This window comes from Rattus norvegicus, chromosome X, assembly GCF_021556685.1.
Source record: "Rattus norvegicus strain SHRSP/BbbUtx chromosome X, alternate assembly SHRSP_T2T, whole genome shotgun sequence".
Classification (NCBI taxonomy): Eukaryota; Metazoa; Chordata; class Mammalia; order Rodentia; family Muridae; genus Rattus; species Rattus norvegicus.
This window is the reverse complement of record NC_141554.1, coordinates 61,426,663-61,447,564: the sequence shown is the minus strand read 5'-3', so window position 1 is coordinate 61,447,564 and position 20,902 is coordinate 61,426,663. Positions and strand designations below refer to the sequence as shown.

Below are 20,902 nucleotides of genomic sequence, written 5' to 3'. Positions count from 1 at the left end.
ATTTATTTTAGTTTTTAAAAACTATTAAAAATGATGATGCAGACATGAGTAAGCAGTTGGGCCTTGAGTATGGCAGAAAGAATGAGTGAATATGTGTACTGTCAATCTGTGAGAGGGCACTGACTCTAAGGCCTCTGGGATCAGTGCCCAATTTTTTGTATAGTAGGAGTATGTATGTATAGTAGCAAGTTTTGAGAATGTGATTAAGATGTTTCATGGGGTATTGTGAAATTTAAGTTGTAGTTCTCTCAGTTGATATGGGTTAGGTGATAGAGGTTTTAGCAGTGATGCATTACATAGTAAAGGCTCCAGTTGTGACAATATTATTGGGGTTTGAGGAGCTACAAGTGAGACAGTGTATAGCTGAAGAAAATGGGACATATTCTTCCTTGAAGTATTTTTGAAATTTTTATTAATATGGGATATAGAAGATCACGATAAAGTTTCATATAGAAATGGATTAGCCAGGGGAATAGGTTAACCACATGACTGGTATCTGGATATACACTAAGTGGTTCTTTTAGGTATTGGAAGACCATGAAGTTAGAGGGTTTATGTGCAAGGGTTAAAAATGTGACTCAGAGTTATGAGACACTGATCTTTTTCCCTCTAAGGAAGCCAACACTGCAGGTCTGCATGGAGCCCTAGTTGTGGGTCTCTGTTCTGCAGGATGAGGTTCAGGAAAGTTGTCAAGTATAAGGCCTACTTTAAAAAATATCAAGGGAGATTTAGATGGCAATAAGAGGGTAAAACTGACTACTATGCACAGAAATGATTGGTGATCCATGACAAAAATAAGAACAACACACCCAAATATAGGATGATAGTTCATGTAACTAACGGAGATATCACCTTCTGGACAGCATATGCTCCTATAGAAGGGAATATGATGATCTGTGTAGCACATGCATATGAATTTCCAAAATATGATGTGAAATTTAGTCTTACAAATTATGCTTCAGCCTATTGCACTGGCCTGCTGCTGGTCTGCAAACTTAGATTTGGCATAGACAAGATCTATGAAGTCCAAGTGGATGTGAAGGAAGATAAATACAATGTGGAAAACATTGACATTCAGCCTTATACCTTCACTTGCTATTTGGATGCAGGTCTTGCCCAAATTAAAACTGGCAATAAAATTTTTGTGGTCCTCAAGGGAGCTGTGGATGGAGGCTTATCTATCCCTCATAGTACCAATTGATTTCCTGGTTATGTCTCTGAAAGCAAGTAGTTCAATGCAGAGGTACATCGGAAACACATCATGGGTCAGAATGTGGCAGACTATATGTGCTACTAGTGGAGGAATATGAAGATGTGTATAAGAAATAATTTTCTCAGTGCATCAAGAACAGTGTAATTCCAGACATGATGGAAGAGATTTATAAGAAAACTCATTCTGCTATCTGAGAGAATCCAGTCTGAGAAGAAGCCCAAGAGAGAAGTGAAGAAGGAGAGATGGAATCATCCCAACATGTCTCTTGCCTAGAAGAAAGACCAGGTTGTTCAAAAGAATGCAAGCTTCTTCAGAGCTCAGGAACAGGCTGCTAAAAGCTAAAGCAACTTCTTTTTTTTTTTTTTATTAACTTGAGTATTTCTTATATACATTTCGAGTGTTATTCCCTTTCCCGGTTTCCGGGCAAACATCCCCCTCCCCCCTCCCCTTCCTTATAGGTGTTCCCCTCCCAACCCTCCCCCCATTGCCGCCCTCCCCCCATAGACTAGTTCACTGGGGGTTCAGTCTTAGCAGGACCCAGGGCTTCCCCTTCCACTGGTGCTCTTACTAGGATATTCATTCCTACCTATGGGGTCAGAGTCCAGGGTCAGTCCATGTATAGTCTTTAGGTAGTGGCTTAGTCCCTGGAAGCTCTGGTTGCTTGGCATTGTTGTACTTTTGGGGTCTCAAGCCCCTTCAAGCTCTTCCAGTTCTTTCTCTGATTCCTTCAATAGGGGACCTATTCTCAGTTCAGTGGTTTGCTGCTGGCATTCGCCTCTATATTTGCTGTATTCTGGCTGTGTCTCACAGGAGCGATCTACATCCGGCTCCTGTCGGTCTGCACTTCTTTGCTTCATCCATCTTGTCTAATTGGGTGGCTGTATATGTATGGGCCACATGTGGGGCAGGCTCTGAATGGGTGTTCCTTCAGTCTCTGTTTTAATCTTTGCCTCTCCCTTCCCTGCCAAGGGTATTCTTTTTCCTCATTTAAAGAAGGAGTGAAGCATTCACATTTTGATCATCCGTCTTGAGTTTCGTTTGTTCTAGGGATCTAGGGTAATTCAAGCATTTGGGCTAATAGCCACTTATCAATGAGTGCATACCATGTATGTCTTTCTGTGATTGGGTTAGCTCACTCAGGATGATATTTTCCAGTTCCAACCATTTGCCTACGAATTTCATAAACTCGTTGTTTTTGATAGCTGAGTAATATTCCATTGTGTAGATGTACCACATTTTCTGTATCCATTCCTCTGTTGAAGGGCATCTGGGTTCTTTCCATTTTCTGGCTATTATAAATAAGGCTGCGATGAACATAGTGGAGCACGTGTCTCTTTTATATGTTGAGGCATCTTTTGGGTATATGCCCAAGAGAGGTATAGCTGGATCCTCAGGCAGTTCAATGTCCAATTTTCTGAGGAACCTCCAGACTGATTTCCAGAATGGTTTTACCAGTCTGCAATCCCACCAACAATGGAGGAGTGTTCCTCTTTCTCCACATCCTCGCCAGCATCTGCTGTCACCTGAGTTTTTGATCTTAGCCAATCGCACTGGTGTGAGGTGAAATCTCAGGGTTGTTTTGATTTGCATTTCCCTTATGACTAAAGATGTTGAACATTTCTTTAGGTGTTTCTCAGCCATTTGGCATTCCTCAGCTGTGAATTCTTTGTTTAGCTCTGAACCCCATTTTTTAATAGGGTTATTTGTTTCCCTGCGGTCTAACTTCTTGAGTTCTTTGTATATTTTGGAAATAAGGCCTCTATCTGTTGTAGGATTGGTAAAGATCTTTTCCCAATCTGTTGGTTGCCGTTTTGTCCTAACCACAGTGTCCTTTGCCTTACAGAAGCTTTGCAGTTTTATGAGATCCCATTTGTCGATTCTTGATCTTAGAGCATAAGCCATTGGTGTTTTGTTCAGGAAATTTTTTCCAGTGCCCATGTGTTCCAGATGCTTCCCTAGTTTTTCTTCTATTAGTTTGAGTGTGTCTGGTTTGATGTGGAGGTCCTTGATCCACTTGGACTTAAGCTTTGTACAGGGTGATAAGGATGGATCGATCTGCATTCTTCTACATGTTGCCCTCCAGTTGAACCAGCACCATTTGCTGAAAATGCTATCTTTTTTCCATTGGATGGTTTTGGCTCCTTTGTCAAAAATCAAGTGACCATAGGTGTGTGCGTTCATTTCTGGGTCTTCAATTCTATTCCATTGGTCTATCTGTCTGTCTCTGTACCAATACCATGCAGTTTCTATCACTATTGCTCTGTAATACTGCTTGAGTTCAGGGATAGTGATTCCCCCTGAAGTCCTTTTATTGTTGAGGATAGCTTTAGCTATCCTGGGTTTTTTGTTATTCCAGATGAATTTGCAAATTGTTCTGTCTAACTCTTTGAAGAATTGGATTGGTATTTTGATGGGGATTGCATTGAATCTGTAGATTGCTTTTGGTAAAATGGCCATTTTTACTAAATTAATCCTGCCAATCCATGAGCATGGGAGATCTTTCCATCTTCTGAGGTCTTCTTCAATTTCTTTCCTCAGTGTCTTGAAGTTCTTATTGTACAGATCTTTTACTTGCTTGGTTAAAGTCACACCGAGGTACTTTATATTATTTGGGTCTATTATGAAGGGTGTCGTTTCCCTAATTTCTTTCTCGGCTTGTTTCTCTTTTGTATAGAGGAAGGCAACTGATTTATTTGAGTTAATTTTATACCCAGCCACTTTGCTGAAGTTGTTTATCAGCTTTAGTAGTTCTCTGGTGGAACTTTTGGGATCACTTAAATATACTATCATGTCATCTGCAAATAGTGATATTTTGACCTCTTCTTTTCCGATCTGTATCCCTTTGATCTCCTTTTGTTATCTGATTGCTCTGGCTAGAACTTCAAGAACTATATTGAATAAGTAGGGAGAGAGTGGGCAGCCTTGTCTAGTCCCTGATTTTAGTGGGATTGCTTCAAGTTTCTCTCCATTTAGTTTAATGTTAGCAACTGGTTTGCTGTATATGGCTTTTACTATGTTGAGGTATGGGCCTTGAATTCCTATTCTTTCCAGGACTTTTATCATGAAGGGGTGTTGAATTTTGTCAAATGCTTTCTCAGCATCTAATGAAATGATCATGTGGTTCTGTTCTTTCAGTTTGTTTATATAATGGATCACGTTGATGGTTTTCCGTATATTAAACCATCCCTGCATGCCTGGGATGAAGCCTACTTGATCATGGTGGATGATTGTTTTGATGTGCTCTTGAATTCGGTTTGCCAGAATTTTATTGAGTATTTTTGCGTCGATATTCATAAGGGAAATTGGTCTGAAGTTCTCTTTCTTTGTTGTGTCTTTGTGTGGTTTAGGTATAAGAGTAATTGTGGCTTCATAGAAGGAATTCGGTAGGGCTCCATCTGTTTCAATTTTGTGGAATATTTTGGATAATATTGGTATGAGGTCTTCTATGAAGGTTTGATAGAATTCTGCACTAAACCCGTCTGGACCTGGGCTCTTTTTGGTTGGGAGACCTTTAATGACTGCTTCTATTTCCTTAGGAGTTATGGGGTTGTTTAACTGGTTTATCTGTTCCTGATTTAACTTCGATACCTGGTATCTGTCTAGGAAATTGTCCATTTCCTGAAGATTTTCAAATTTTGTTGAATATAGGTTTTTATAGTAAGATCTGATGATTTTTTGAATTTCCTCCGAATCTGTAGTTATGTCTCCCTTTTCATTTCTGATTTTGTTAATTTGGACACACTCTCTGTGTCCTCTCGTTAGTCTGGCTAAGGGTTTATCTATCTTGTTGATTTTCTCAAAGAACCAACTTTTGGTTCTGTTGATTCTTTCTATGGTCCTTTTTGTTTCTACTTGGTTGATTTCAGCTCTGAGTTTGATTATTTCCTGCCTTCTACTCCTCCTGGGTGTATTTGCTTCTTTTTGTTCTAGAGCTTTTAGGTGTGCTGTCAAGCTGCTGACATATGCTCTTTCCTGTTTCTTTCTGCAGGCACTCAGCACTATGAGTTTTCCTCTTAGCACAGCTTTCATTGTGTCCCATAAGTTTGAGTATGTTGTATCTTCATTTTCATTAAATTCTAAAAAGTTTTTAATTTCTTTCTTTATTTCTTCCTTGACCAGGTTATCATTGAGTAGAGCATTGTTCAATTTCCACGTATATGTGGGCATTCTTCCCTTATTGTTATTGAAGACCAGTTTTAGGCCGTGGTGGTCCGATAGCACGCATGGGATTATTTCTATCTTTCTGTACCTGTTGAGGCCCGTTTTTTGACCAATTATATGGTCAATTTTGGAGAAAGTACCATGAGGAGCTGAGAAGAAGGTATATCCTTTTGCTTTAGGATAGAATGTTCTATAAATATCCGTTAAGTCCATTTGGCTCATGACTTCTCTTAGTCTGTCTACATCACTGTTTAATTTCTGTTTCCATGATCTGTCCATTGATGAGAGTGGGGTGTTGAAATCTCCCACTATTATTGTGTGAGGTGCCATGTGTGTTTTGAGCTTTAGTAAGGTTTCTTTTACGTATGTAGGTGCCCTTGTATTTGGGGCATAGATATTTAGGATTGAGAGTTCATCTTGGTTGATTTTTCCTTTGATGAATATGAAGTGTCCTTCCTTATCTCTTTTGATGACTTTTAGTTGGAAATTGATTTTATTTGATATTAGAATGGCTACCCCAGCTTGCTTCTTCTGACCATTTGCTTGGAAAGTTGTTTTCCAGCCTTTCACTCTGAGGTAGTGTCTGTCTTTGTCTCTGAGGTGTGTTTCCTGTAGGCAGCAGAATGCAGGGTCCTCGTTGCGTATCCAGTTTGTTAATCTATGTCTTTTTATTGGGGAGTTGAGGCCATTGATATTGAGAGATATTAAGGAATAGTGATTATTGCTTCCTGTTATATTCATATTTGATGTGAGGTTATGTTTGTGTGCTTTCATTCTCTTTGTTTTGTTGCCAAGACGATTAGTTTCTTGCTTCTTCTAGGGTATAGCTTGCCTCCTTATGTTGGGCTTTACCATTTATTATCCTTTGTAGTGCTGGATTTGTAGAAAGATATTGTGTAAATTTGGTTTTGTCATGGAATATCTTGGTTTCTCCATCAATGTTTTTGAGAGTTTTGCTGGATACAGTAATCTGGGCTGGCATTTGTTTTCTCTTAGGGTCTGTATAACATCAGTCCAGGATCTTCTGGCCTTCATAGTTTCTGGCGAGAAGTCTGGTGTGATTCTGATAGGTCTCCCTTTATATGTTACTTGACCTTTTTCCCTTACTGCTTTTAATATTCTTTCTTTATTTTGTGCGTTTGGTGTTTTGACAATTATGTGATGGGAGGTGTTTCTTTTCTGGTCCAATCTATTTGGAGTTCTGTAGACTTCCTGTATGTCTATGGGTATCTCTTTTTTTAGGTTAGGGAAGTTTTCTTCTATGATTTTGTTGAAGATATTTACTGGTCCTTTGAGCTGGGAGTCTTCACTCTCTTCTATACCTATTATCCTTAGGTTTGATCTTCTCATTGAGTCCTGGATTTCCTGTATGTTTTGGACCAGTAGCTTTTTCCGCTTTACATTATCTTTGACAGTTGAGTCAATGATTTCTATGGAATCTTCTGCTCCTGAGATTCTCTCTTCCATCTCTTGTATTCTGTTGGTGAAGCTTGTATCTTCAGCTCCTTGTCTCTTCTTTTGGTTTTCTATATCCAGGGTTGTTTCCATGTGTTCTTTCTTGATTGCTTCTATTTCCATTTTTAATTCCTTCAACTGTTTGATTGTGTTTTCCTGGAATTCTTTCAGGGATTTTTGCGATTCCTCTCTGTAGGCTTTTACTTGTTTATTAATGTTTTCCTGTGCTTCCCTAAGTGTGTTCAGGTCTTTCCTGAAGTCCTCCAGCATCATGATTAAATATGATTTTGAAACTAGATCTTGCTTTTCTGGTGTGTTTGGATATTCCATGTTTGTTTTGGTGGGGGAATTGGGCTCCGATGATGGCATGTAGTCTTGGTTTCTGTTGCTTGGGTTCCTGCGCTTGCCTCTCGCCATCAGATTATCTCTAGTGTTACTTTGTTCTGCTATTTCTGACAGTGGCTAGACTGTCCTATAAGCCTGTGTGTCAGGAGTGCTGTAGACCTGTTTTCCTCTCTTTCAGTCAGTTATGGGGACAGAGTGTTCTGCTTTCGGGCGTGTAGTTTTTCCTCTCTACAGGTCTTCAGCTGTTCCTGTGGGCCTGTGTCTTGAGTTCACCAGGCAGCTTTCTTGCAGCAGAAAATTTGGTCTTACCTGTGGTCCCGAGGCTCAGGTTTGCTCGTGGGGTGCTGTCCAGGGGCTCTCTGCAGCGGCAGCAACCAGGAAGACCTGTGCCGCCCCTTCAGGGAGCTTCAGTGCACCAGGGTTCCAGATGGTCTTTGGCTTTTTCCTCTGGCGTCCGAGATGTGTGTGCAGGGAGCAGTCTCTTCTGGTTTCCCAGGCTTGTCTGCCTCTGTGAAGGTTTAGCTCTCCCTCCCACGGGATTTGGGTGCAGAGAACTGTTTATCCGGTCTGTTTCCTTCAGGGTCCGGCGGTGTCTCTGGCAGGGGTCCTGCCGCTCCTGGGCCCTCCCCCACGGGAGCCCAGAGGCCTTATACAGTTTCCTCTTGGGCCAGGGATGTGGGCAGGGGTGAGCAGTGTTGGTGGTCTCTTCCGCTCTGCAGCCTCAGGAGTGCCCACCTGACCAGGCGGTTGGGTCTCTCTCTCACCGGGTCTGGGAGCAGAGAGCTGCTGCGGGCCGGGATCCGCGGGTGTGGGACTTCCCTAAAGCAACTTCTTATGAAGAACTTTTCCCCCCATAAAGACAATAAACATATTGATCAAGCAAAAAATGTGATTCAAATTCAGTGTCTCCTTGGTATATCATGTAGGCAGTTACTTGTCAACAATTCATCTGATAAAGATGTGTGGGCACATGGGGATCAAAAAATAAACGAGGGAGGAGCCCTCTAAAGACTAGTATGATTGCTAGCAATTTATTTTTGGGGTAGTGGTTGTGTATTTCTCCTAAAAGCTTATGAGACTATTAGGAAAAGAGGCATGGTTTCTCAGAAGCCATTGAATGTCTTGGATGGATAAAGGTAAAATAATAACATGCAGCTCGTAACCTATAATTTATAAGTTACACTCTCTTCTTGTCCTTAGCATCGTGGAAAAAGCTTCAACCTCAATTAATAGTAGAGTTATTCCCCTACTGCTGTATAGATCCATTCTTGGATTTCCTGAAGTTGATATAAACTCAAGATACTACACAGAGGAGTTAAATAGAAGGTGCTGGATTGGTTGTTGTGGACCATTGCAAGTCTTTGAGGTATTTTTAATGTGGTTGTTAATAGAACACAGGGCCTCCTTGGCTCCTGGTATCAGGGAGCAAGGAGAGGAGGGGTCTTTGCCACCCTTAAGAAAGTTAAATAGAGGATGAAATTGGCTGCATGGTATGGGGAGATAAGGTCTAAGACAATTGATATTGCCTAAAATGATTTGAAGGGTATTTAAGCTTAATGGTTTGGGTAGGCCATTAACAGGCTTAGTTTGCCAGACTAAGGTTACAGTAATTTCTGTGCTTAAGAATATGATGGGAGGAATGAGTTGGATCTTATCTTCTCCTATTCTAAAGCCTCTTTCCGTTAGTGCTCTTATGGTTTGTTGTTTAAAATTCTTTAAGGTAAGATTTGATCTTGTCTTTCATCTTTCTATATTAACAGGGCATCCACGTTGCAATGTATATGGAGACCTAATTTAATAAAGGGTTTTAATCTATCAGCTACATTACCGTGGTAAATGGTAGGGCTGTTAGTCATGTCTTGAATAAATACTCTTCATTCAAATGTATGAGCTGTTCTTGAATTACTGATCTTGAATACTGAGAAGGTGAAGCACTTGTATTCTTGTTCATGAAGTGGTATTGAAAAGGAACAATCTACAAGGTGTAAGACTAATGTGACATATTTATAGATATGGGAGATGTCATGTTTAGGTGAACCCCAATTTTTCATGGTTTTGTTAAATGCTCTTAGATCATAAAAGTTACTCCAGGTCCTGGCCCTTTTTTGGAAATTACAAAAACTGGGGTATTCTAGCACCTTCTAGAGGGATGACCATGTCTCATTCATAACTGGTGTTTAAATAATTGTTGTAAAATTGTTAATTTCTTCCTGTTTAATTGACATTGTTATACATGGATGGGATCTTTGTGATCTTTCCTAGTCTGGAATTAAGGCATTCAAAAATAAAATGGAGGCCTTTAAAACTGGAGATTCTATTGATCTTTATATCTTTGATAATCTTCTATTTGGAGGAATTTTTTCCTTCTTCCTCTTCTCCACTAGCATGAGTCACATTTATATATTTTAAAATATTTCTACCTAGCAAATTTGTGGCCACATCAGCCACCAGGGGTATAATGGTCCTGTTTGTTCAATTTGAGTCCTCCTATTTATAAATGTCTGGTGTAATAAATTCTTGGGAAAGATGACTTGGTTCCATTAGTTGAAGCCTTGGTAGGAGGGTGTAATGCAGAGGGACCTCAGCTAGTCTTAGGATATCCTCTACCCCTATGTTTACTAAGCATTAAAAACTTTCATTGTCAAATTTTATTGAAAGTTTAGGGTGAGACTTTTCTGTATGTTGCTGACCCAGTATACATGTGGGTTTTTCCCTCTTACTGGTAGTGGTGGGAATTGCCTTACAAGGACTTTAAACTTGGCAGAGGTTTTCCATCTTTGTCACATTTATATTTGTGTTATTTTCTCAGTGATGCCTTACTTCCAGTGGGGGAAGATGGATTTGGGATGTTTAGAGACACTTAGACCATTTGGGGGGGGCAATCTCCTCTTAAACAATCCAACCTCTTCGCATTTAAAGTATTTTGACTTTTTTCTTCAGAGACTTGAAGTTCTTATCATACCAATCTTTCACGTGCTCAGTTAGAGTCACAAGATATTTTGTAAAGGTGTAAAGATCTCCCATGCTCATGGATTGGCAGGATTAACATAGTAAAAATGTCCATCTTACCACAAGCAATTTACAGATTCAATGCAATCCTCTTCAAAATTCTAACATAATTCTTCACAGAAATTAAAATAGCAATACTAAATTTCATCTGGAATAACAAAAAACCCAGGATAGCCCCAACTATTCTCAACTTCTGGAGGAATAACCATCTCTGACTTCAAGATGTACTGCAGAGATATACTGTTAAAAACCACATGGTATTTGTACAGCAACAAGCAGGCAGATCAATGGAATAGAATTAAAGATCCAGAAATAAACCCATATACCTATGGTCACCTTATCTTTGAAAAATAAGCCAAAGCAGTATGGTGGGGAAAAGACAGTATTTTCAACAAATGGTTATCAGAATGTACAAAAATGCAAAGGTCAAGTTCAAGTGAATCAGGGACCTACACATAAACCAGATAGACTTAATCTAATAGAAAAGAAAGTGGGAAGAGGCTAGAACCCATCCACACAAGGGGAAATTTCTTGAACAGAAAATCAATGGTTCAGGTTCTAAGATCAACTATAGACAAATGGGACCTCATAAAACTGAAAAGCTTCTGTAAGGCAAATGACATTGTCAGTAGGACAAAATGGCAAGCAGAAGATTGGGAAAAGATCTTTACCAATGCTACACTAAATAGAGGAGTGATATTCAATATACACAAAGAACAAAAGAAGTTAGACTCCAGAGATCCAAATAACTCTATTTAACAGTGGGGTACAGTGCTGAACAAAGAATTCTCAACTGAAGAATCTCAAACAGAGAGACACAGCCAGAGCATGTCAAATACAGAGGTGAATGCTAGCAGCAAACCACTGAACTGAGAATGGGAGTCCCATTGGAGGAATTAGAGAAAGGATTGAAAGAGCTGAAAGGGCTTACAACCCCATAAGAACAACAGTGACAACCAACAAGAGCTCACAGGGACTAAACCACTACTCAAAGACGATACATGGACTGACCCCTGGCTCCAATTGCATGTGTAGTAGAGGAATGCCTTGTTGGGCACCAATGGAAAGAGAAGCCCTTGGTCCTGTCAAGGTTGGACCCCCCAGTTTAGGGAAATGTCGGGGGTGGGAAGGGAGTGGGTGGGGAGGGGGGCATCCTTATAGAAGAATGGTAGGGGGAAGGGGATAGGGGGCTTATATCCAGGAAAGAGGAAAAGGGAAGAACATTTGAAATGTAAATTTTTTAAAAGTCACAAAAAAAGAAAAGAAAAAAGAGTGGAGCTGAGACTGAAGTAAAGGCCACATAGAGATAGTACTGCCTGGGAGTCCATCCCATCTACAGACATCAAACCCAGACACTATTGCTGATACCAAGAAGCACTTGCTGACAGGAGCTTGGTGTAGCTGTCCCCTGAGAGACTCTGACCGTGGCTGACCAATACAGATCCTTAGGTTTGCAGCCAACCATCGGACTGAGCATAGGGACAACTATGGAAGAGTTAGGGGAAGGATTGAAGGAGCTTTCAACTCCATAAGAAGAACAACAAAATCAAACAACTGGACACAGAACCTTGGGCCTATTAGGGGCTAACCCACCAACCAAACAATGCACATGGATGGACCCATGACTCCAGTTGCATATGTAGTAGAGTATTGCCTTACCTGGCAGCAATGGGAAGGGAGGTCCCTAGTCCTGTGGAGGCTTGATGCCCCAGAGTAGGGGAATGCTAGGGTGGTAAGGTGAGAGTGAGTGGGTGGTTGGGCAAGTACCCTCATAGAGGCAGGCAGCGGGGGTGCAGAATGGGGGCTTTACTGAAAGGAAACCAGGAAACAGGATTTTTGAAATAGAAATAAATTAAGTAACTAATAAAAAAATAAATTATTGTGAAAAAGTCTGTATTGTGACTGCAAAGCCCTGGGTAAAAGACGAGGCCTGGTATGATGCAGTCCCACCTGGTATGTAGCAGTCCCAATGCCATGGGTAGCAATGATCTTTTTTTTTTTCATGATGTTTGTTTTTTTAGTCCTCAGTGTGCCTGTCTGTGTTCTGAGGTCATGCCTTCCCAGATAGGATTGTTTGGTTGTGCTATCTATCATTTTTTCGGTCTAAACGGTCTTTCACCCTTAGTATAAAATCTGGAAGATTCTCAGTTAGTTTTTATTTCAGGAAAGTGTCTGAAGTGAGTGAAGAGCCAACTCCAGCACCTGTGGTCAAGAGGGTTAAATGCTCCAAGGTCTGGAGTGCAGGCCTTTTCAAACTGGACCTTTTTGAAGCAACTTGAAGGGAATAATGCCTGAGGAATTCCTGTGGAGAAGTTACCCTACAGTGGAGACATATTGATTTAGAAGGTTTAAGGACCATTGGATTATTTTGTGGCAATCTCCTTTCCAGTGTCCAATCTCCCTTCATTTAATATATTTTGAATTAGTCTATGTTGTGGCCATATCACTGGGTCTTGTAGTTTGTCATAATTCCAATTTATTAATTGCTCACAGAATGTGGATGTGGGATTGTTCTTGCTGTCATCCTATTTGCTGACAGCAAGGACAGAATTCATGCCCAATGGACTGAATCTATTTTCCAAAGTTTTAATAACAACCTCTTAACAATTCAGGACTGAGAGGCATATTCTGATCTATTTTCCCTTGTCTGTTGTTTATACAATGGGAAGTCTTGTTTAGAGGTGAATGTCATATGCAAGACAAATAAAAATGTTGCCAGGATGGGCTAACAAGATAGCAGGTAGGATATTTCCTTGATACCTGAGATTAATGGGAAAATCGCTATTGTTAGAGGACCTGTATCCCTAGAACATAGTCGATGAGGTGGCTGGAGATATTTGTTAGTATCTCTAAAATCACAGAGCTGCTCACTGACTTCCTTTGGGAGAAGTAAGACGCTAAGGGAATAGATTTAGAAGTCCTTCTGAGGAAGGCCTTATTGGGCACCAATGGAAGGAGAATGAAGGTTCTGTCAAGGCTGGACCACCCAGTATAGAGAAATGTCAGGGTGCAGAAAAGGGGGTGGTTGGGGAGAGGACCACCCTTATAAAAGAAGGGGAGGGGGGTAGGATAGGGGGCTTATGTCTAGGAAACCAGCAAAGGAAATAACATTTGAAATGTAAATAAAAAATATCCAATAGAAATCTTTCTGAAGTGATGTTGAGTTCCCAAAAGTAGATATAATAGAAAATCAAGGAAATATCCTCAGTGGCACTCAATGTTCCTGAGGCCAGTGGAGAATGTAAAATACACAAATGAGTACAAGCCTTTCCACATGTTTAAGATTCTAACAACTTTTAACTGTTTGCTGCATTACTATGTTTTTATGAGAAGTGAAAAGGTTATTGTCTACACCCAGTTGGTATTTCAGGACTGTGAATGAGGGTAGGGAGACCTTCTGCCAATATTAGGGAGTTTCCCCAACCATGAGGCTTCAGTTGTCCACAATCAATATCTGGTCTGTTGATGAAGGTGCAAAACAAAAGTAAAACAAAGAAAGGAAAGGATACTTAGGCAAGTCAGTAGAAGTCAGTAGTGGAAAATGTTTTTAACCTTGGAGGGATACTCACAAATTTCACTCATTTCAGAGGTCCCTTTTCTAGTACCAGCTGTGGGTCTCCACTTGGCTCTGTCTTATTTGCCATTGTCCCACGTGGCAAAGGGAGCAGAAGAAGCAAGCAAGGTTTAGATAACCATGAGTATGGATGAAAGAATTTCCAGAAGTCAACTTCAGAGAAACAGATCATTTTATCATGATATAAATGATGTGCACAAAGGGGTATATAAATGTTCTTTAGATGATATGCACAAAGGTCTGATTGGTATTAATACAGTACCTAATTATTATATGAACTAGAAGAAGTGGCAAGACTCATGTGGTGACTTAGGCAACACATGGCAGGAAGCACTGTGCAGAGTCATCCTCCAAATTAGTTCAGGCATCTGTACACAGAGATTTCCTTGAACAAGGTAAGGCAGAGAAAGAGAAAATCTACTGAGAAAGGGAACCCTACAATTGGAGAGTTATCCAGATATGGGGTACTGTGATCCTAATAGTGGGGCTCTCCAAAAGTAGATATTTCAACTGTATCAAGTTCTCTTGGAATTAGCTTTAAATCTCAATATTATGATCAGAACCCAATATTATAAATCTAGTTCCCAGACAATTGAAGCATATGTAATAATTTCTATTTTGTCAATAATTATTTAGAGACCTTCTGTTGTTTCATGCTTATTCAATATTTGATGAACAGCATACTATTAACCCTGAAGAAAGATGATAAGCACAAAAGTTTCACCTTCTCAATTTGGACTGTAGGTTTTTGTCCATCATAAGGAGGTTGTTGATAGCTAGAATGGTGTTGACAGTATTAGAAGCTTAGACATAAGCTTACCTTCATACAGAGTGCTGCCCAGGATCTTTAGACCAGTAACATTAATAACATTTCCCAATTCCAGATAAACAAGTGGTCCAAGCAAAGATAAAGACTAAACAAAATTTCCTCTGGAAAATTAGGAAAAGTACATACAGTAATTAATCCTGATTTTTCTAAAACAAATGCAGAGGTTATTTGATTTATTATATCAAACTAGATCTTGTAACTTTTTCAACCAAGCCCTTCATTGTCTGCAAACACAGAAATGATACACATAGTTCCAGATACTTTTATATAGGTTTAACTAATGCTTTAGAACTAGTTGATAGAGAATCATAATGAATACCAGCAAGAACGGCATTTTCTTTCTTGACGCTTCTAGAGTATGTATCTCTGTAATCACTTATCACACATTGTTTCTGATCATTCTTTATATTACTGCCTAGTTTGATCATTTTCTCCTGTAGAGTGATATATTATCTACTGTCATGACTTACAACTATTGAAATAGACAGTTCTTATATATCAGGACTATGTATATTATTTTTAATTATCCTCTACTGCTACAAAGTTAAGTGTTAAATACATGGCAGGTCATCAATAGTATTAGGTAAAATCTTATAGAAAATTGAGTGAGAATATTGTTCATTTAACTGGGAAAATAATCCTGTATGCTTGATTCGATAATGTATAAGAGATGTCATCCATTTCCAGCATGTGTCTAGTGGATAAGACAATTTCTTGATAAATGGATTGATTATGATATTGTTCTTGTTTTAAAACAGAAAATTTTACTTTAGACCTCAATTGATTAAACAAAACTTATTTCTTACTTGCTGACTACTTGAAGAATTACAACTCTTTATATGCAGAAGAGCAATTGTTTCCTCTAGATTTACCTTCCCACATATTTCCTAAATTCTAATAAAAAGTTACATGCCAAATAAATATGCCAGTCTCTCAAGCATAGTCATATAACATTGAAATATTTAAAACACAAGTATAAATACAAAAAATACTGTGTATTGTTCAAAGAAAATTGTTCAAAATCTTTGTAATAATCAGAAAGGTCTTAGAAAATCAGAAGATTCATAAAATGCAGCAACTCTATGTTGTAAAATAGGGATCAAGTAATTAAAACTTTAGTAACTGACAATTTAAAAATGTAGTGATAAAATTGACACTTTTGCTATTGTTTGGTTGTATTTACATTAGTTTGTAGTGTTGAATGCACATGAATTTGTGTAGATATTTATCACCAATATGGAAACATTTTTAAGGTTGTATACTGAAAATTAATTATCCAAATATTTCAAAACATTACTGTATATTTTACTTTTCCTTCTTATATTTTACTTCACTTTATTTCCAACAGTGCCTTTCAAGAGTATATGCTTGATTTCTGTCAACCTATTTTTGAAAAAATCAAAAGAAAAAATCCCTAATTTTATAAGATGGATGAATTAGTTCCCAGAAAGGTATCATTAAGTAATGAAATGGATTTTTATCATATCTTTAATTTGCTAAAGTGTACCTCCACACATTAGGAGAAATTATTGTGCAATGTACTTATAAGACCTCTGTTTAGAATAAGAATTCTAAACTGAATAAACAAATTACCCTGAAAGCTTAATTCTAGTGCTGTAAAATATGGAATATGCCAGTCAAATTGACAATGCATCAAAAGAACTGTTGTCAAATGCCAAATAAAACAGAAAAATGAAGAATTTCATATTTTCCAGCATGATGTAAAGCAACAATACTCTAAGTATGCAAAATTTGGCTCATGAGTGTTAATACTGACACAATGTAGTCCTTTCTCCCCTCAAAGCTTTGGTTTTTATCATTAACCCATAATCTCCTTCCAGAACAATACACATGCAATGAAGACCACTTTGGAGAATATGAAATAAAGAGGCCCAGAACAAACCAGAATTAAATTACAAAACAAAACAAAACAAAACAATACAAAAACAATAGAAGCTTATATTTTAAGAGTGCAAGTATATTGCCAGTTTATACACTCTGGGAATATAACACTTATACCCACTTGAAAGTGCTATGTATTAACCAAAGTCTATGTGCATGATAAGAAAAATAGGTTTAAGAATGAGGACATCCTGAGTTTTGCAGGCAAGTGGATGGAATTAGAGAATATCATCCTGAGTGAGGTTGCTCAGGCCCAAAACGAAATGCATGGTATGTTCTCACTAATAAGTGCATATTAACCCCCTCCCAAAAAAAGGACTGAATACTCAAGATCCAGTCTATAGAACTCACAAAGATAAATAAGCTGAAGGGCCCAAGTGAGGATGCCTCAGTCCCACTTGGGAGGGAAAAGAAAGCAACCATAAAGGAGGAAAGCAGCCAAAGAAGGAGGGAGCCACAGGGGAGGAAAAGGGGAAGTGGGTGGGGTAAGAGGGGAACTTGATCTGGTATTGGGTGGGGAAAAAGGTCTGAAGACCTGAGGGGGAGCAGTAAGAATGGAAACTGACAACCTCAGGAGGAAAGAGGTTTGGAGGACCCTTAAGAATGTACCAGAGACCTGGAAAGTGAGAGACCCTCAGGACTCAGGGGTGTGTGTGAGAAGAATGCCCTACAGTGGGGAAAGGGAATGTATCGAACCCATCTCCAACAGAAATACAGTGCATCAAGTGAGAGATGGGGTTGCTATCCCACAGTCAAACACTGAGCTATAATTTTTCCTGGGAGAAAGAAATGCAGGGATGGAAATGGAGAACAACTTGAGGAAAATAAGGTCCAGTGGCAGGCTAAAAGTGTGTTCCAGCTCAAGGGGATTCCCCGAGACCTGACACCATTACTGAGTCTATGGGGCAGGGCATTCACAAACAAGGACCTAACATGACTGCCTTCCAAAAGTCCCAACAAGCAGCTGAGTCAGATGCAGATATGTGCACCCAACCAATAAAGAGAAGCTTCTGACCCCTCTGGTTGAGTTAGGAAAAAGCTAGAGAAATCTAAGGAAGATGGCAACCTGTAGGAGGACCAGGAGTTTGAATTAACCTGATCCCATAAGATCTCTCCATCACTGAATCACCAACCAGGCAGCATGCACCAGCTAAGATGAGGCCTCCAACACACATACAGCCGAAGACTGCCAGGGCTGAGTTCACCTAACCCTCAAGAGACTGGAGGCCTCAGGAAGTTTAGAGGTCTGGAGGGGTAGGGAGGGAGGTGGCATCCTTATAGAGACATGAGGGGAGGTGTTTAGGAAAGAGGTATAGGATGTGGAACTGTTGGGGAGGAGGTGGACGGGAGGGGAATAAAATCAAGATTGTAAAAATATATAAATAAACAAACAGACAAATAAAATTAAACAAATTAAGTTTCAGTAAGCTATATCCTTGCCTCAATACCTCATGTCACTCTATCTGTAATAAACACTTTCTTAATGTCTTTTTTCTTGGTGTTTGAAACTTTACAGTTATGCAATTGTATATATTATAGTTTTGGGATTTTCTTTTCTTAAAAACAATATCATAAATTGGAGGTTCACATACATAGTCGCATGATTCTGTCTGAATCTTGCCTGTTTTGCTTTTGAAATGGGCCCATTTCAATTTCCTTCTCTGCCTTTCATGTATGCATGGAACCTTATCCTCAGAGTAAGCATTATCTTGCTTATTCACAAGTAATTTTGAACCATCATACATAATATATATATATATATGTATATATATATCCCATTAATTTTGCTTTATAGAGCATTGCTACATTCCCAGCAATTTGTAACATTGCCTTGCCCAGTTTTACTTATTCAATAAACTCTGCATGTACCCAAACTCTAATATGACAATTAAACATTTATTTACCTGTAATGGTAATATGTCACTCTAATTTAAACTTATTTTCCAAAAATCTTTGGTTTCTTTTATTGTACCTTTTTTCCTTGTGACCTAAATATATGTATCTGTTCAGATTAATTCCCCTGAAATGGGCAAAATATCACCATTCTAATAATTATTTTTAAATTGTTGATTAAAACTATCTCCTTAGTCTAGATTTCAACCAACATTTAAGCATTCAATTTGTAGCTGCTAATGGGTCAAAAATTCAAAAAGTATCAACAGAATCCCTCAAATCAATTTTAAACTTTTATTATTTTTTGTGACCACACAAAGAGATGGATTTATTGTGACATTTCTTTTTTCCTATATCTCCGCCTCTTCCTTTTCCCATCTGTATAATAATCATTATACATTATTCTTCTTTGATTCCCCCACACAGATTGCTCTACATCTCCACCTTATTCTTTCTTATTAACTCCTTTTCTTCCCCCGTTTCATTGCCTTTTGCACTCTTATTTCATTCTTCGACTCATTGCAGAATTTTTGTCCTCTCATTGTCTCCTCTGTACAATTTTGTTCCCATCAATTATTTTCCCTCCGCTATGCATAATTAACTGGAATGCTATATGTTCTTAAAGTTCCATTCAAATTATCTTTCTAATATTTTGTTAACGTTTGAAATTTTAATTAGAGCATCCCCCTTCCTTTTACTCTTTCTAAATCTTCCCATACATTCCTCCCAGATCTCTTTCAAATTCATGAACTCTATTTGTCCTTAGTTGTGTTGTCCTAGCTTTTCTCTTACCTAGAGTCCTTTTCGTAGGATTGAGGCTTCTTGGGAATTTCCTGGTCCACTTTGGCATGTCCATTAGTGTCAGCTTTGTTCAGCTCATCTTTGGCAATTATATTGGCTTGTAAATTGTATCATCCCTTTATGGTATACATTGTAATTATTTTTGGTTCAGTAGTCTAAGAAGTTATTGAGATGGGATATAGAATCTAAGAATATAAAGCACATATGGGTAATATTAGCATCATATAAACTTGTAAGGAAAAAAAAACATTCATTTATTTCTTAAAAGGCTAAGACCCACATCTCTCCGTACCCTAATCCTATAGGGGAGAGAGCTGGGCTCTTAGAGGTATAGAAAATACTGAGAGCTCACAGCAGACACCCCAACTTCTGCTTAAGGTTCTGGACCAAGAGGATCCTGCCTAGTGCCCTCAAGATACAGGAACCTAGGAGCAGTAAAGGACAAGACCCTTCTGGTTTCTGCCTGCGCCCTGAGCTGAATGGGTCTCATAAGTCTCTGTACCCAAATCCACTGGGGAATAGAACTGGAATCTCAGAAATAAAGACCATCCTGGGAAACCAGAGAAAAAAACTACTTCTGCTCACATTCCTAGCAAAAGAGGAACCTGCCTTGTATTTGATGTACCCTCTGGACACAGAAATCTAGGCACACTCAGGGCCGTGACCCTTCCCGTTTCTGCCTGCTCCCAGAGCTGAAAGCAAGTCTCCAGGAGTGCTGACACACCTAAGCATAGAGGTAACACCAAATATTCTGCTCTGTGCAACCTGCCTGGAGGCCTCAGACACACAAACACAGAATCTGTCTGGGACACAACCCTTATGGTTTCTGCTTGCACCAGGAACTTACCCAATCCAACAAGTCTCTGTACCCAGATCCAGCTGAAAGAATACAGGTCTCCAGGAGTGCTGACACACAGGCTTACAGGAGGGTCAAGCCATTGTCAGAGACAGCAAGAAAAGCTAACAGCAGAGACAACCTGATGACTAGAGGCAAACACGGGAACATAAGCAAGAGAAATAAAGACTACTTGGCATCATCAGAGCTTTATAATCAAAGCAAATACTGGATATTTAAACACACTAAAAAAGCAAAATTTTGATTTAAAATCACATCTCATGATGATGATGGAGGAATTTAAGAAAGAAAGACAGGACAATAAAGGTAAACAAGTAGAAGCCCTTAAAGAGGAAACACAGAAACCCCTTACAGAATTAAAGGAAAACACAACAAGCAAGTGAAGGATTTGAATAAAACCATCCAGGATTAAAAAGGGAAATAGAAACAATAAAGAAATGACAAAGAGAAGCAACACTGGAGATAGAAAACCTAGGAAAGAGATCAGAAGTCATAGATGCAAGAATCAGCAACAGAATACAAGAGATAGAAGAGAGAATACAAGGGGCACAAGATACCATAGAAAATGTTGACGAAATAGTTAATGAAATGTAAAATGCAAAGGTCCTGAAACAAAACATCCAGGAAATCGATGAAACATTGAGAAGATCAAACTTAAGGATAATAAGTATAGAAGAGAGCAAAGACTCGAAAATTAAAGGGCCAGTAAATATCTTCCACAAAATTATAGAGGAAACATTCCTTACCTAAAGAAAGAGCTGCCCATAAATATACAAGAAACCTACAGAACTACAAGTAGATTGGACCAGAAAAGAAACTCTTCCCCTCACTTAATATTCAAAAGTCCAAATGCACAAAAGAAAT

General features: G+C 39.0%; 1 pseudogene; it reads left to right on the top strand.

Moving 5' to 3' along the window:
- The first annotated feature begins 670 nt into the window (after positions 1-670).
- Positions 671-1,555, top strand: Rpl5-ps12 (ribosomal protein L5, pseudogene 12; annotated as a pseudogene).
- Positions 1,556-20,902: the final 19,347 nt, after the last annotated feature.